Genomic DNA, 15,247 nt, shown 5'->3' with positions numbered 1-15,247 from the left:
GAAAGAAAACTTCCCTAATTTGACAAAGGAAATAGACACACAATCCCAGGAAGCACAGAGAGTCCCCAAAAAGTTGGACCCAAAGAGGACCACACCAAGACACACCATAATTAAAATGCCAAAGGTTAAAGCTAAAGAGAGAATCTCAAAAGCAGCAAGAGAAAAGCAGAGAGTTACCTACAAAGGAGTTCCCTTATGGCTGTCAGCTGATTTCTCAAAAGAAACTTTGCAGGCAAGAAGGGATTGGCAAGGAGTATTCAAAGTGATGAAAAGCAAGGACCTACAACCTGGTTTGCTGTATCCAGCAAAGCTATAATTTAGAATGGAAGGGCAAATAAAGTGCTTCCCAGACAAGGTAAAGTTAAACAAGTTCATCATCACCAAGCCATTATTACATGAAATGTTAAAGGGACTTACCTAAGAAAAAGAAGATAAAAAAGATGAACAGTGAAAGAACAGCAAATTCACAACTATGAATAACTGAATCTTAAAAAACAAACTAAGCAAACAACCAGAACAAGAACATAATCATAGATATGGAGATGATTGAGAGAGTTATCAGCTGGGAAGTGGAAGGAGGAGAATGGGGAAAAGGTACGGGGATTAAGAAGCATATTTGGTAGGTACAAAATAGACAGGAGGATGTTAAGAGTAGTGTAAGAAATAGAGAAGACAAGAAACTTATATGCACAACCCATGGACATGAACTAAGGGGGGATTGCTGGAGGCAATGGTGGTACTAGGTGGATGGGATAAAGTGGGAAAAATTGGGACAACTGTAATATCATAATCAATAAAATATATATTTTAAAAAGACCATATGCACCCCTATGTTCATTTTAGTATTTTTTACAAGAGCCAAGATATGGAAGCAACCCAAGTGCCCAACAGTAGATGAGTGGGTAAAGAAGAGGCAGTACATATGTGTCAAGGAATATTATCCAGCCATAAAAACAAATGAACTCAACATTTGCAACAGCATTGATGAACCTAGAGGGTATTATGCTAAGTGAAGTAAGTCAGTCAGAGAAAGATAAATACTATATGATTTAACTTTATGTGGCATCTCAACATAAAAATAAATGAACAAACAAAAATGGGAAATGGACTAATTGATACAGAGAACAATCTGACAGTTGCCAGAGAAAAGGGGAGCTTGTAGGAGATGGCTGAAAAAGGTGAGGAGGTTAAGATATACAGACTGGTAGTCACAAAACATTCATAGGGATGTAAAATACAACACGGGAAATATAGACAACAATATATTGGTGCCAGGTGTGTACTTCAAATATTGGGGGCCCACTTTATGAAAAGTATGATTGTCTAACTATAATGCTGTACACTTGAAACTAATACAAAATAATATTAAATGTAAACTGTAGTTGAAAAATAAAATTTAAAAAACAGTTCATTAGGAGTCTCCAAAGGGGAATTGTCTCACCTGGTACAGGTATCATGAAGGTCCAATTCAGTGTGTGGCCACAGAAATGGAACAATTTCTCAGCAGGGAAAGCTGAGGCCAGTGGTTTCATTACCGAACAGCAGTTGGGGTCCCAACTGCCCGCCGCTGTTCTCTGGGCAAAATTCCAGAGGCAAAGCTTTTGTGGTAAAGCAAAGGAGTCTTTATTCAAAAGCTCTTCAATTTTGGGATAACGGCTTTCCACATTCATTAGTCACTTAGGCCTATTAATTAAGGCTGAACTTTTTAACTCTTAGCTGCAGCTTTAATCACTTAAGCCTAAGTGAATAAGGTTAAACTCTTTAAAACACCTGAGTTCTCCCATTATTCTCCCTGTTAGTTAAATTATCTTATTTCTATACGATTAGTTCACAAACTAAAACATAAGATACAAAAGCTACACGCTCTTGGAAGAATGACAGGCTTCTGTCTCAGAGCCTGTTCCCTCAGAGCCAGAACACCCAAAGAATAACCCTATGACCCTCTGCCAGGCCAGCCTGATCCTAGGCTGTGCCTGAAGATCCTTCCCATGTAAAATACCATCCCAGCCATTGGGAATTGCAGACCGCTGCAGCATGATCACCCAGACATCCTTGAGGAAGAAGCCTCAGAGCCAAGGAGAGACAAGCCAGCCCCTCCAGGACCCTTCTTTTATTTGAAAGCTTTCAGCCCATAATTCCATGCGCTCTGGAGTCACTGAGTTTCTCAGCCAATCCCATCCTAGACTGTTTATCATTGCCTCTGCAAACTCTTCCATGACTCCTCCCTACTTCTCCCTAGTGATCTGATCAGATCTCTCTGTATCAGTTTTAGGACTGCATCTACTTAGAGCAGAATATGAAGCTCAAGGCATAGGTAATAAGGTCCAACCTTCCTAGGGCAGAAAGCCAGAAAAATCTAAATAAAGAACCCATCTAACAGAGGCTTGTACATTCATTGCAATGAAGAACGGTGCTTGCCAGAAAACCAAGGCAGAAGTCCAGTCAAGTTTACTGAGCCAGCTTGGATGGAGGCTGAAACTTAGCCTGTGCACAAATGTCCTTCTCTGTCACTTACCAGGCAGACACTGGGAAGACCACCCTGAGACTTCACTCTAGGATGCATCAGTCAGGATTGAATCAGCAAACAGAGAACTGAGACTCCAAGTTGGAAGTGTCTGGGGAAGACAGGGACTCATGAAATACAGAATTGCTGCCCTGGAAGAAGCATGATCAAGGCTCTAGTTTATTACTTTTCCCTTTAAAATTAATCTACCCTCAGCACGAAACCCTTTATCAGAGTTGAAAATTGTCCTTCTGCCCTAAAAAAGGAAACTCTGTCACAGTATTTGAGGTGGTCCAGGAAATGATAATTGTTCATGCACGTGGATGTTTTGCATTCTTTGAAGTGCTCCAAAGCACGCTAACCTGTTTAATTCTCACAGCAACCTGTGAGAATTTATGGATGAGGAATGGGAAGTACAAAAAGACTGAGTAACTTGTTCAAGGTTTACACAGCTGGTGAAGACTGTGAACGCAAGCAGTCCCCTCCAGAGCTCATGCTTGTAGCCACCAAAACATGCTGCCTCTTCTGCACAACCTTCCTTTCGCACTCCTCACTGTGTTTGATGCCTCACACATAATCAAAGCCCAGTAAATATCTGTTGGGCTGACAAATAAATGAGGATGGATACATTAGTGAATGAATAGATAGAAGAAACCCCAGCTGAGAGAATACAAGCTTTATTTGAAAAAGTACTGAGCGTCTTTCTACTATAGACTCTCACAAAGCAGAAAAGTGTTGCTTCACTTTTAATAACCAACCCATCTCCATCTTTTACTATTATATGCTTTCTGTAAAGCCTCCACAACTAAAATAGGACCCATTAACAATATGCGCAGCTCTTTTTAAAAAAAAATTTGGAAATACAAATGAACATTAGAGTAAATGGAACAAAAATGTTCTGAGCCAAGAATGGAAAATTGCCTACACTCTTTCATTACTCTGTTTTTATATGTCAAGAGTACTTCTTTAAATACTCATTATTCATATTTGTAGTAAAAGACACAGTGTCTGTTAAATTCTGGCTTGAATGAAAGTGAATGGGAGGAAAGGAAGCTCTGTTACCAATCTCTTCCTTCCTGGTATGTCATAATGCTTGGTGATACAGTTCTGCTACTATTGTTTGCTGGTCTTATTTTAGCATTTTGCTAATATGTTCATTGTGCCTGATTTCTATTAGAAGTGCTTTTGACAAACAAAGAATTTTCCCCAGGTATCTTTTATCCTGTAATGCTCTAAAAACACATTTCTTTCCTTTTTATTATTAAAGTATAGCTGGCTTACAATAGTATATTGGTTTCAAATGTGTAATAAAGTGTTTTGACATTTATGTAACTTACTATATAATGATCACACTGTCTAGTAGCCATCTGCCATGATGCCAAGTAATTGCAATATTATTGACTATATTCCCTGTGTTGATACACTACATGTCCATGGCATATTTCTTGTGTAACTGGAAGTTTGTACCTCTTATTTCCCCGCCTTGTCCCTCTGGCAACCATCAGTTTCTTCTCTGTTTCTGTAAGTCTGTTTTAGTTTTTTTGTTGTTCATCTATTTTTTAGATTCTGCATATAAGTGAAATCATATGGTATTTGTCTTTTCTTTTAAACTTTTCACATCTTTTTTTAAAAAAGATTTGACTTATTTATCTTTAGAGGGGAAGGGAAGGAGAGAGGGAGAGAAATATTAATGTATGGTTGCCTTTCGTGCGTCCCCTGCTGGGAACTGGCCTGCAGGGAACCGGCCTGCAACCCAGGTATGTGCCCTGACCGGGAATTGAACTGCCATTTTCCGGTTCACAGGCCCAAGCTCAATCCACTGAGCTACACCAACCAGGGCTTATTTAACTTAGTGTAATGTCTTCTAGGATCATCATGTTGTTGAAAATACCAAGATCTCATTCTATTTTTATTGCTGAGTAATATTCTGTTTTACACACACATACACACCCAAAAAGCTTCAGTTTTTTCCCTTACAATGGTTCTAGTAGTATTTAGTTGTCTTTAATGTCATTTGAAACAATTTAGTTAGCCTGTATCATGACAGCTGTCAGATCAGCATGAAATAAAAAAGCACATCAAGACCTGGCTGGTGTGGCTCAGTGGACTGACCAACAGCCTGCAAACCAAAGGGTCATTGGTTTGATTTCCAATCAGGGCACATGCCTGAATAGTTTTCAGGCAGTGCATGAGAGGCAACTGTACATTGATGTTTCTCTCCCCCTCTTTCTCCTTCCTTTCCACTCTTTCTGAAAATATATAAATAAAATATTATTTAAAAATAAAGATTTTAAAAATTAAAAAAACATCAAAATTGTTTAATTTTTGTGCAGCCATTTTAATATTGAAGGTGAAAGAAAATATGCAACATTTTGGCATATTATGCTTTATTATTTCAAGAGAGGTAAAAACACAACTGAAATGCAAAAAACAATTTGAGCAGTATATGGAAAAGGTACTATGATTGATTGAACATGGTACAAGTGGTTTGTGAAGTTTCTTGGTACTGTTGACATTTTGACCAAATAATTCTTTGCTGTGGGGCTGTCTTATGTATTGAAAGATATTTAGCAGCACCCTTAACGTCTACCCACTAGAAGCCAATAGCTGGAGATAGCTGACATACTCAAAATTACCAATTCAATAGTTGGTAATTTTGAAAATGAAAAATGTGTCTTTTTACTTTATGGAAAAAACTAAACAGGCTCTTTGGTTAACCATATATATTAAACACACAAATACATACATACAGAGTGGGGGGAAGTAGATTTACAGTTGTTCATATAGAAAATAATACAGTAATTAATAAATAATAATATAAGAATAAACTCTGCATTTCACATACTCACAACTATAAACCTACTTTTGCTCCACCCTGTGTGTGTATGTGTGTATATATACATATATATATATATATAGTCTGTCCAGAATGTATCCAGCCATGAACTATGAAAGAGATACTTATTTTATTATTGTTTTCTATTATATTATTTTTGTTATTCTATTACAGTTGTCCCAATTTTCCCCTTGAATACAAGATGCAAGAAACATTATACATAGGACAATGATGCTTCAATCCCCTTCAAAGTAGGCACCTTCAGACCTCACACGGTTCTTCCAATTGCCATCAGCTATCCCATTGTATTTTCCTGAATCTCACTGATGGTCTGAAAGTTCTTCCCGTTCAAAGGTGATTTTAGTTTTGGGTAAAGCCAGAAGTCACAGGGCACCAAATCTGGGCTGTTGGGTAGCTGAGTCACCTGGGTGATTTAATGTTTTGCCAAAAAACTGCATGAGACATGATTTGTGAGCAGGTGTTATTGTCCTTATGAAGCTGCCAATCACGAGCTGCCCATAGCTGTGGCCTTTTTAATCATCTGAGTAGTTTTCAGGGAAGAATTTTCAAGCTTAATGGAAAGTTTGATGCAGATGTGTTGCTCTACTCACTCAGTCATCTTGCATACAACAGCCACACAGTACACAAGCTCATTCAACAGTGTCTACCGCCCACACTGACTGGTACAGTGAAGTCATCATTGTTCACACATGTGCATTCCAGTCCACTCTCCTTGGCTGCTAGGTTACAACAATGTTGTGCAAACCATTCTCATTGTATTAACAATGGCTGCACTTTTTCTGGACAGGCCTCGTATACCACATCTTCTTTATCTATTTATGTATTGATGGATACCTGGGTTATTTCCATATCCTTGCTATTGTAAATAATGCTGCAATGTACATAGGTTTGCATTGCACACCTTTTTGAATTAGTGTTTTCTTTCCTTTGGATAAATACCAGGAAGTAGAATTGCTGGTCATGTGGAATCTATATTTTCAATTTTTCAAGGAATCTCCATGCTGCTTTTCATAAGGTCTGTACCAATTTGCAATACCACCAACAATGCACAAGGGGTCCCTTCTCTTCACATCCTTGTCAATATTTGTTATTTTTTGACTTTTTTGATAGCAGCCATTTTGACAGGTGTGAGGTTGTATCTCATTGTCTTGATTTACATTTCTCTGATAATTAGTGGTGGAACACTTTTTTCAAATGTCTGTTGGATATCTGTATGTCTTCTTTGGAGGGTATATATTCAGGTCTTCTGCCCAATTTTTAATCAGATTGTTTGATGTTGAGTTGTATGAGTTCTTTATGTATTTTCAATATTAACTGCTTACCAGATATATCATTTGCAACTATCTTCTTTTATTCAGTAAGTTGTCTTTTCATTTTGTTGATGGTTTACTTTGCTGTGCAGAAACTTTTTTGTTTGATGTAGTCCCATTTGTTTATTTTTTCTTTTGTTTCCTTTGTCTGAGGAGATACATCAAAAAATATATTGCTAAGACCTATGTCAAAGGGTATGCTGCCTATGTTTTCTTCTAAGAATTTTGTGACTTCAGGTCTCAATTCAAGTCTTTAATCATTTTGAGTTTATTTTTGTATTTTATGTTGGTCCAGTTTTATTTCATCTTTTGGCATGAGGATCTGATTATGTACACACAACTCAGCTCCCCATTGGTCCTGCTGGCCGGAGCTCTAGGCACAGCAGCAGGGAAGAGGATGCAGCAGCCTTGCAGATCTGCCAGAGCACCTGGGTAGGGCTCCCACTCGCCTTCTATTGATGGAGAAGGAACATATAAAGAACGGTATCCCCAGCACATTTAATCCTAGAGCATTCCCTCAGATTCCTGAGAGCTCTCACAGTTCTCCAGCCTTTTCTATGTGGTTTTTCTCTCTTGTTTGCAGTGTGGAAGCTGTTCAGTCGCCCTCAGTTGTCTCTCAGGAGGCATTGCTTTAAATATAGGTGTATATTTGGTGTGTTTATGGCAGGGGGCAAGTTCTGCATGCTCCTAGGCCACCACAGTTCTTTTTTAAAGTAGCAAAGCAATTCTAAATTCAACACATCCAACTGGCTTTGAGTAAAATTTTTCTTTCATCTTATTCTGAAACCAAATTCTTTTTCACCCAGTGAAAACACAACTTACAGGAAAAAGTCTGGCTTTCCCTTAAGCATTCATGTTTTCATCCAAGTATTACTGACAAAGTCACTTAATGTATTAGTGCATGGCAGATTCTTTGGACATATTTAAATGTCAGGGTTTGGAAAATTTTCAAATAACTGAAGGTTGTATAACACCCTTGATAACAATTATTTTGTACAGAGAATCTCTGTGGATTGAATCTTGAAAAAATGGCATGTTTTGTGGATTTTGTGTTCTAGCCCACTTTACTTAGGTCACGTCTGGTTACCTCGTCATATTTTCACAACAACTCAGTGATAGGATCTTTTCCAGTTTCATTTGAAATGCCTTACAGCTTTCCTTGTTAGCCTTTCTATTTACTCAAACAGAGAGCAAAGGACAAATTGTTTTCTTAGTTAAACTCAAGCAAAAACAGTAGATTTAAAAATTTTTTTAGTTTCAGGTCTCACCAAGGTCATTCCTTCACACCCTCTGTTTAAAGACTAGTGCTCTAGTGCCTGATCTTTAAGTCAAGGTGGTTTTCCACAGTCATTCTTCCTTCCATTCACTTATGAACTGGTTCATTCAACACAATTTCATTGAGTTCCCAATAAATGTCTAGTTGTATACTGCATAAATACATAATAGTTAATTGGCAATCTAAGAGGAATGAGAGATGTATAAACAAGAACTAGATGTCGAATGTGAAGTGATATGACAGGCAAGTACAAGGGTTATGGGATCTAAGATGAGAGAGAAGTGACGAGTTGGAAAATTGAGGCAGAGGACTAGAAATTATTCTTTTATTCTAACATAATTAGATTTTGAGAAACTTTTCAGTGTTCTGATTCATTTCTTGATAGAAAAACATTATACAGACTTGAACAAAAGAAAACAGACTTGAAAGTCACTTCTGTCATCTACTATTTTGTGTCTTTGACAAATGACTTACTTAACCTTTCTATGCTTGGCGCATCAGAGTTCTGTTGGTTTAGTGGCTGGCCCACTTCCAAAGTCATCTTTCTATTTATGAGAAAATTTTTATTGTATGACCCTTGGTGTTGGCCAATTTGTGCTACAAAAATTAAAGGATAATGATCCTTGCTCTTCTCCGTACTTCTAGAAGCTACGGAAGCTCAGGACAACATCCAACCAGGCTGCTCTTTATGTTCCCTGCCACCCAGCCTCCAATGGCACCTGCTCATTTTCAGAACCTGGGTCTCCAGTCTTTTTCACACACTTTCAATAAATTCTTTTCCTGATTAAGATAGCCAGAGTTCATTTCTGTATCTTGGTACTAAGAACCTTGGATAAGATTCTCATTTAAGGTCTCAAGCAAGGTTTTGTTGCTGACTTAAAATGATAAAGTAGGTAAAGTTCATAATGCCCAGTATCTAGCACACTATGGATTCATTGTCAGGGTGGGATTGTTAAGGTGTTTGGCTTAGAGCCCAAGAACACATTAACAATCATATCTCCAATTCTTCTATTAAGTAGATTTAATAGAAGGGGTAAGTTACTTGTCAAAGACACAAAGTAGTAGTAGACAAAACTGGGCTTCAAGTCTGCTCTCTGTTCTCAATAGTCTGAATAGTGGGGCTCAAAAAAATACCACTTCATTGGCGCTGCACCTAATAACAATAAACGCTGAGATTTGGTGAAGCTGCTTTACAGCATGTGACTTTGGCTCTCAGAAATAAAAGAATGCATCACACCTCTGAAGAGCAAAATCAGTTTTTGAAACCTTTCAACATCTGGTTGACTATAGGATAATCACTATCTTAGTCAAGACATAATCACTTCACTCACCCAAGAGACAGAGACAGAGAGAACCATGTGTACTCATAACTGGTTTTAATAGCACAGTGAAGATATCCATTAGTAAACATGTGTGCATTTCTCTCTTTCTGAACTCAGTTTTGGCACCTTAGGCCTAGAGAGTTGAGTTACTTACTATTCACTCACACACCACTATTCACTCGCACAATATCATTATCAGTTTAAACAAGACTCCTGTTTCATCTTAATACTCACATTTGTTCTCGAATACCACTTCCATTCGCTTGCTTACATAGGCATGCACTCTGAGGTGTTTGATATATGTCCTCAAATATTTATGTATCCTAGTAAATGGTTGCAGTTGTTGTTGGGTGCATGTTTAAATGTGTACATATTGTTGAGCTATAAATCTTTTATATTTCTTACTACATTAATTCAATACTATTTTAAAGACCAATTAGGCTGTTCGTGCCCCTGGAGCTTCTCTTTAACTATTTTGTAATATCCCATGGTATGCATCTACCACATTCTATTTATCCATGTTGCCATGAGTGTCAATGGGGCTGCTTCCTATACCTACCACCACAGACATCATGAAGACATATATTTTTGTATCTATCCTGTATGGACCTGTGTAAGAATTTCCCTGACATATACTTCAGAAGATTAATTACTGGGCTACAGGGCATAGTCATATTTGGTTTCTCTAATCCTCCTTTCCAGAGTAGCTGTAACTATTTATATTTCACCAGCAGGTCATGGGAGTTCCTACCTATCCACATATTTTTTTCCTTTTTGTTGTTTGCGCTGTTACAATTGTTTCCACTTTTTCTCCCCTTTCTCACCTCTGCTCAGCCCCACTTTCTCCTCTCCCCAAGTTAATCCCCATATTGTTGTCCATGTGTTGTGCATAAATGCTCTTTAGTTAGTATCTTCACCATCTTTTAGCCCATTTGCTCTTCCTCCTTTCCAGCAGCTGCTAGTCTTTTTTATGTAATTAAGTTTCTGTTACCGACTTCCAACTAAGATGGAGGCATAGGTGGAAATACTGTACCTCCTTGCACAACCAAATTTAAGGACAACAAAAATTTAGAAACAAAAATGCAACCAGAACAGAGAGAAAATTGAACTGTACCAAAGTCCGACAATAATAAGCCATTCATTCAGACCGGTAAGAGGGGTGCAGTTGGCGGCTGGCAGAAAGGGGTCACAGCAGGAAAAAGCAATGGTTAGCAGACCTGGGCAGGGAGGAGCAAAGCAGACCCAGTGAGGTGGGCAAGGTGGTTGACTGACCACAAACACTCATTTGTGCACAGAAAAACCAGGCCAAAAAAAAAGGGCAGTGAGACAGACCACGCAACCCAGGGTCCCAACGATGGGAAATCAAATGTAAAAGCACCGATTGAAAAAACTTTTGGGGGTAGAGGTACTGGAAGATGCTCCCAGCCTCACAGGAGAGTTTGTTGGAGAGACCCACAGGGTCCTAGAACATACACAAGCCCACCCTCCCAAGAACCAGCATCAGAAGGGCGTAGTTTGCTTGTGAGAAGAGGCAGAGTGGACCAAAATTTGAGAGACAGCGGAACAAGCGCCATTGCTCCTTCTCCGATCCCGCCCCCACATACAGTGTCACAACCCAGTGACTGGGTTGCCCCACCCTGGTGAACACCTAAGGCTCTGTCCCTCATACGTAACAGGCATGACCAGACCAAAATATTATGGCTCAAACAGAAGAACAGATCAAAGCCCCAGAGCCAATACTTTTAGACAACCAATACTAATAGCCAACCTATCAAATGCACAGTTCAAAACGCTGGTGATCAGGATGCTCACAGAACTGGTTGATTTTAGTCACAAATTAGAGGAACAAATGAAGGCTACACTAAGTGAAATTAAGCAAAATGCACAATGAACCATTAGTGATGGAAACAAAACTGAGACTCAAATCAATGGAGTGGACCAGAAGAAAGAAACATCCAAACAGAAAAGAAGGAAGAAACAAGAATTCAAAAAATGAGAGGCTTAGGAACCTTCAGGACATCTTTAAATGTTCCAACATCCAAATTATAGGGGTACCAGAAGGGGAAAAGGAAGAGCAACAATTGGAAACATATTTGAACAACTAATAAAGGACAATTTCCCCAATCTGGCAAAGGAAATAGACTTCCAGGAAGTCCAGGAAGCTCAGAGAGTCCCAAAGAACTTGGACCCAAGAAGGAACACACCAAGGCACATCATTATATTAGCCAAGATTAAAATGAAGGAGAGAATTCTAGAAGCAGCAAGAGATAAGAGGACAATCACCTACAAAGGAGTTCCCATCAGACTGTCAGTTGATTTTTCCAAAGAGATTTTACAGGCAAGAAGGGGCTGAAAAGAAGTATTCCAAGTCCAGAAAGGCAAGGACCTACATCCAAGATTGCTCTATCCAGCAAAGCTTTCATTTAGAATGGAAGGGCAGATAAAGTGTTCGCAGATAAGGCCAAGTTCAAGGAGTTCATCATCACCAAGCCCTTATTATATAAAATGTCAAAGGGACTTACATAAGAAAAAGAAGATGAAAAATATGAACAGTGAAAAGACAGCAAACTCACACTTATTAACAACCACACCTAAAATAAAAACAAAGTGGACAGCTAGATCAGGAGCCACAGAAATGGAGATCACATGGAGGGTTAGCAACAGGGGAGTGAGAGGAGGAGAAGGTACAGAGAATAAGCATAGTCAGTGGGGAGAAAATAGAAAAGGGGAGGACAAGAGTAGTGTGGGAAATGTAGAAGCTAAAGAACTTATGACACATGGACGTGAACTAAAGGGGGGGTTGTGGAGGGAGAGGGTGTGCAGGGTGGAGGGGAATGAAGTGGGGGAAATGGGACAACTGTAATGGCATAATCAATAAAATATATTTTTAAAAAGCTTCTGTTACTATTCTTTTCATTAGTTTATTGTATTCATTAGATTTCACACATAAGTGAGACACATGGTATTTCTCTTTCACTGACTGACTTAATTCGCTTAGCATAATTTTCTCTAAGTTCATCCATGCTGTTGCAAAATGTAAGAGGTTCTTTTTCACTGCTGTGTAATATTCCATTGTGTAAATGTACCACTGCTTTTTAATGTACTCATCTACTGATGAGCACTTAGGCTGTTTTCAAACCTTGGCTATTGTAAATAATGCTGATATACACATAGGGGTGCATATACATGCAAAAAAACAAAACTAGATCAACTTACAACACACACAAAAATAAACTCTATCCACATCTTCTACAACATTTGTTATATTATCCATGTTCTAGTTTTTGTCATTTAAATTGGAATAAAGTGATATCTTATAGATATTAAAGTGTACATTTTGCTAATTACTGAGTTTAAGTATTTTTTTCATGTACATGTCAGCTAGCTATATCCCCTTTGCAAAGTATTTCATATTTACTTTATATTTTTCTATTTGCTTTTTGAAGATTTGCCTTTGATTTAGAGGAGACTCCTATTTATTCTAGATATTAGCTCCTTACTGTATACACAATGGAAAAAAATTCTTCTACTCTTCCATCTATTAAATCTTTCTGCAGTAGATCACACTGATGAGCAATGATTCATTTTATGTAATCAAAAGCATCCATTATTTTAGCTATGGTGTGTGGTTTTGGGGTCTTGCTGAAGAAGTGTTCTTACAATCTCTAAACCATATAGATCCTCTATTACATTTTCCTTCTATTAGGTTTATAATTTTACCTTGCACATTTAAGTAGTTAATTCTTAAGTAATTAGGCTGGATTATAACTTTAAGATACACAGCAAGGTAGAGGAACCCAGCTTAATCCTGTACATATAATGGGCTGCTTTTCTCAACCTCACTTGCTAAACAAGGCATCCTATTCCCTTGTTTTTGTGGGACCATCTTTGTCAAATAGCAAATACCCAAATATACATGGAACCATTTATGAGCTACCTATTCTGTTGCATTAGTTTACTTGTCTGTTCCTGAACTAGTGTGATACTGTTCTTATTTTTATGATTTTGTATAGTCCTTTAATGAGTAAAACCCTCTACTTTGCTCTTTATTTTCAAAATTAACTTTTCATCAAAATTTATTCTTCCATATACTTTTTAGAATGTGTTTGTTGACTTCCTCAGAAATATGGTAGACATTTATTGAGTCAATAGGAAATAATTTTCTATTTATCAATGAAAAACTTAGAATTTTGTGTTTTTATATAAATTTATATATTTCATCAAGTTATAATATTTATGTGCAAATAGATGTCTAAATCTTGAATTAAATTTTAGATATTGTTTCATATGGTCATTTCATATTTTCACTCTGTATTTTTAATTTATATTGCACATTCCTTTTATAACAGAATGGTCTTATAAGAGATTTATTAATCCTACTCATCCTTTCAATGAATGCTTTATTATAAGTTTTCTTTCTGAGCCCTGCTCTATCTCTGTTCCATATAATCTGCCATGCACTACTTTGCTATCTGATTCTAAATATTTCATTATTTCTCTAATGATTTCTTCTTTAACTCAAAGTTCTACACTATTAGGCTTTTTTTCTGTTCATTTAGTTTTGAGCTTTCGAACTTATAGAATTGTATTAATGATTCTTTAAGATTTTATTGATTTATCTTTAGAGGGGAAGGGAAGGAGAGAGGGACAGAAATATCAATGTATGGTTGCTTCTCGTGCGCCCCCTGCTGGGAACTGGCCTGTGACCCAGGCATGTGCCCTGAGGGGGAATCGAACTGACATCCTTTGGTTTGCAGGCCCATGTTCAATCCACTGAGCTACACCAGCCAGGGCTTAATGATTCTTTGATCTCCTTATTTTTTCCTGGGTTCTTCAGATTTACTCACTTCTCACCTTGAAATAATCCTCCGTTGTCAGATTGAAATATGGAGTCTACAGTCTAGTTCACCATAATATCGTCTCTACTTACCCCAACACCCTCTCTGTCCTCATTCTTTACCATCCTTCTCTCCTCTGCTCCGACAGAAAACATGGCCATACAAAGGCACACACTAGGTTAGTGCTCTCTATTTAAAAAAAAGACCTGGTGGGGCAGAGTAGGGAAATAGAATGAGGAAGATGTACCTGAAGGAAGGAAAAGAAAAGGATCTGTCTTTCTTTGCAGCTCAGTGACTCCTGTCTGCAGAGTTCTACTTGGAATAGGTCCATTCTGAGTGTGGTTCTCAACCCCAGCTACATATTATGATCATCTGTAGATTCAAAGACTTTCCAGGTGGTCCTAATGTGCAGCCAGGGTTGAGAATCTCTTGCCCTGTGGCAACCCAGATATGACCTACCTTAACTGTTAGTGTGTTGTATGATAGGAGCTTTAGAAATTCCAAATTGGTTTCCACTGTTACAGAGTGAGCACCACTGTTAGCAACAATGCCTTTTGGAGTTTAAGAGGCATCAGATAAGGCTGAGACATACAAGGTAAAAGTAGACAAGTGCAAACTTCCAAGAGACAGTTGTTTACCAAAGTCACTTAAATAACAAAACCACATCATAACAGTTCATGGTAGGGAAGTTTATAAGAAGGTGCAAAAATCCCAGTGATGTAAGAAACTGAGTGGTGTTTAAATCTGCTGTTGAAATGTAGAATATCATTAGAAAACTGCATTAACATGCAATATATTTTACTCTCCATGGCAAGTAAATACACATGGTCATAATAAATGCATATATTTTAGTATAGAACAAAAATATTAACCTCTGACTATTTAATTTTCATATCTATGAAATTACTCTGTTGTATAAGGTATTTTAAGTATTATTACATAAGGATGTCTGGTGAATTGTTTTTAATCTACAGATGGTCCATTTGGCAGTTTGGTGTGTGATAATGAGGGCTGCTATATGAAGAAATATTCTTTACCTCATGTCAGAATGGATTGCCTAACATTGCCTCCAAAAATGTGATGTGGAAAAGCAACACCACAGTTTCTCAAAATATTTGTCTCAGTAGTTAGGAAAGAATCA

This window comes from Artibeus jamaicensis, unplaced genomic scaffold (genome assembly GCF_021234435.1).
Source record: "Artibeus jamaicensis isolate MK-2021 breed Jamaican fruit bat unplaced genomic scaffold, CSHL_Jam_final contig_233, whole genome shotgun sequence".
NCBI classification, from domain to species: domain Eukaryota; kingdom Metazoa; phylum Chordata; class Mammalia; order Chiroptera; family Phyllostomidae; genus Artibeus; species Artibeus jamaicensis.
The sequence above is the reverse complement of the archived record's forward strand: the minus strand, read 5'-3'. Positions refer to the sequence as shown.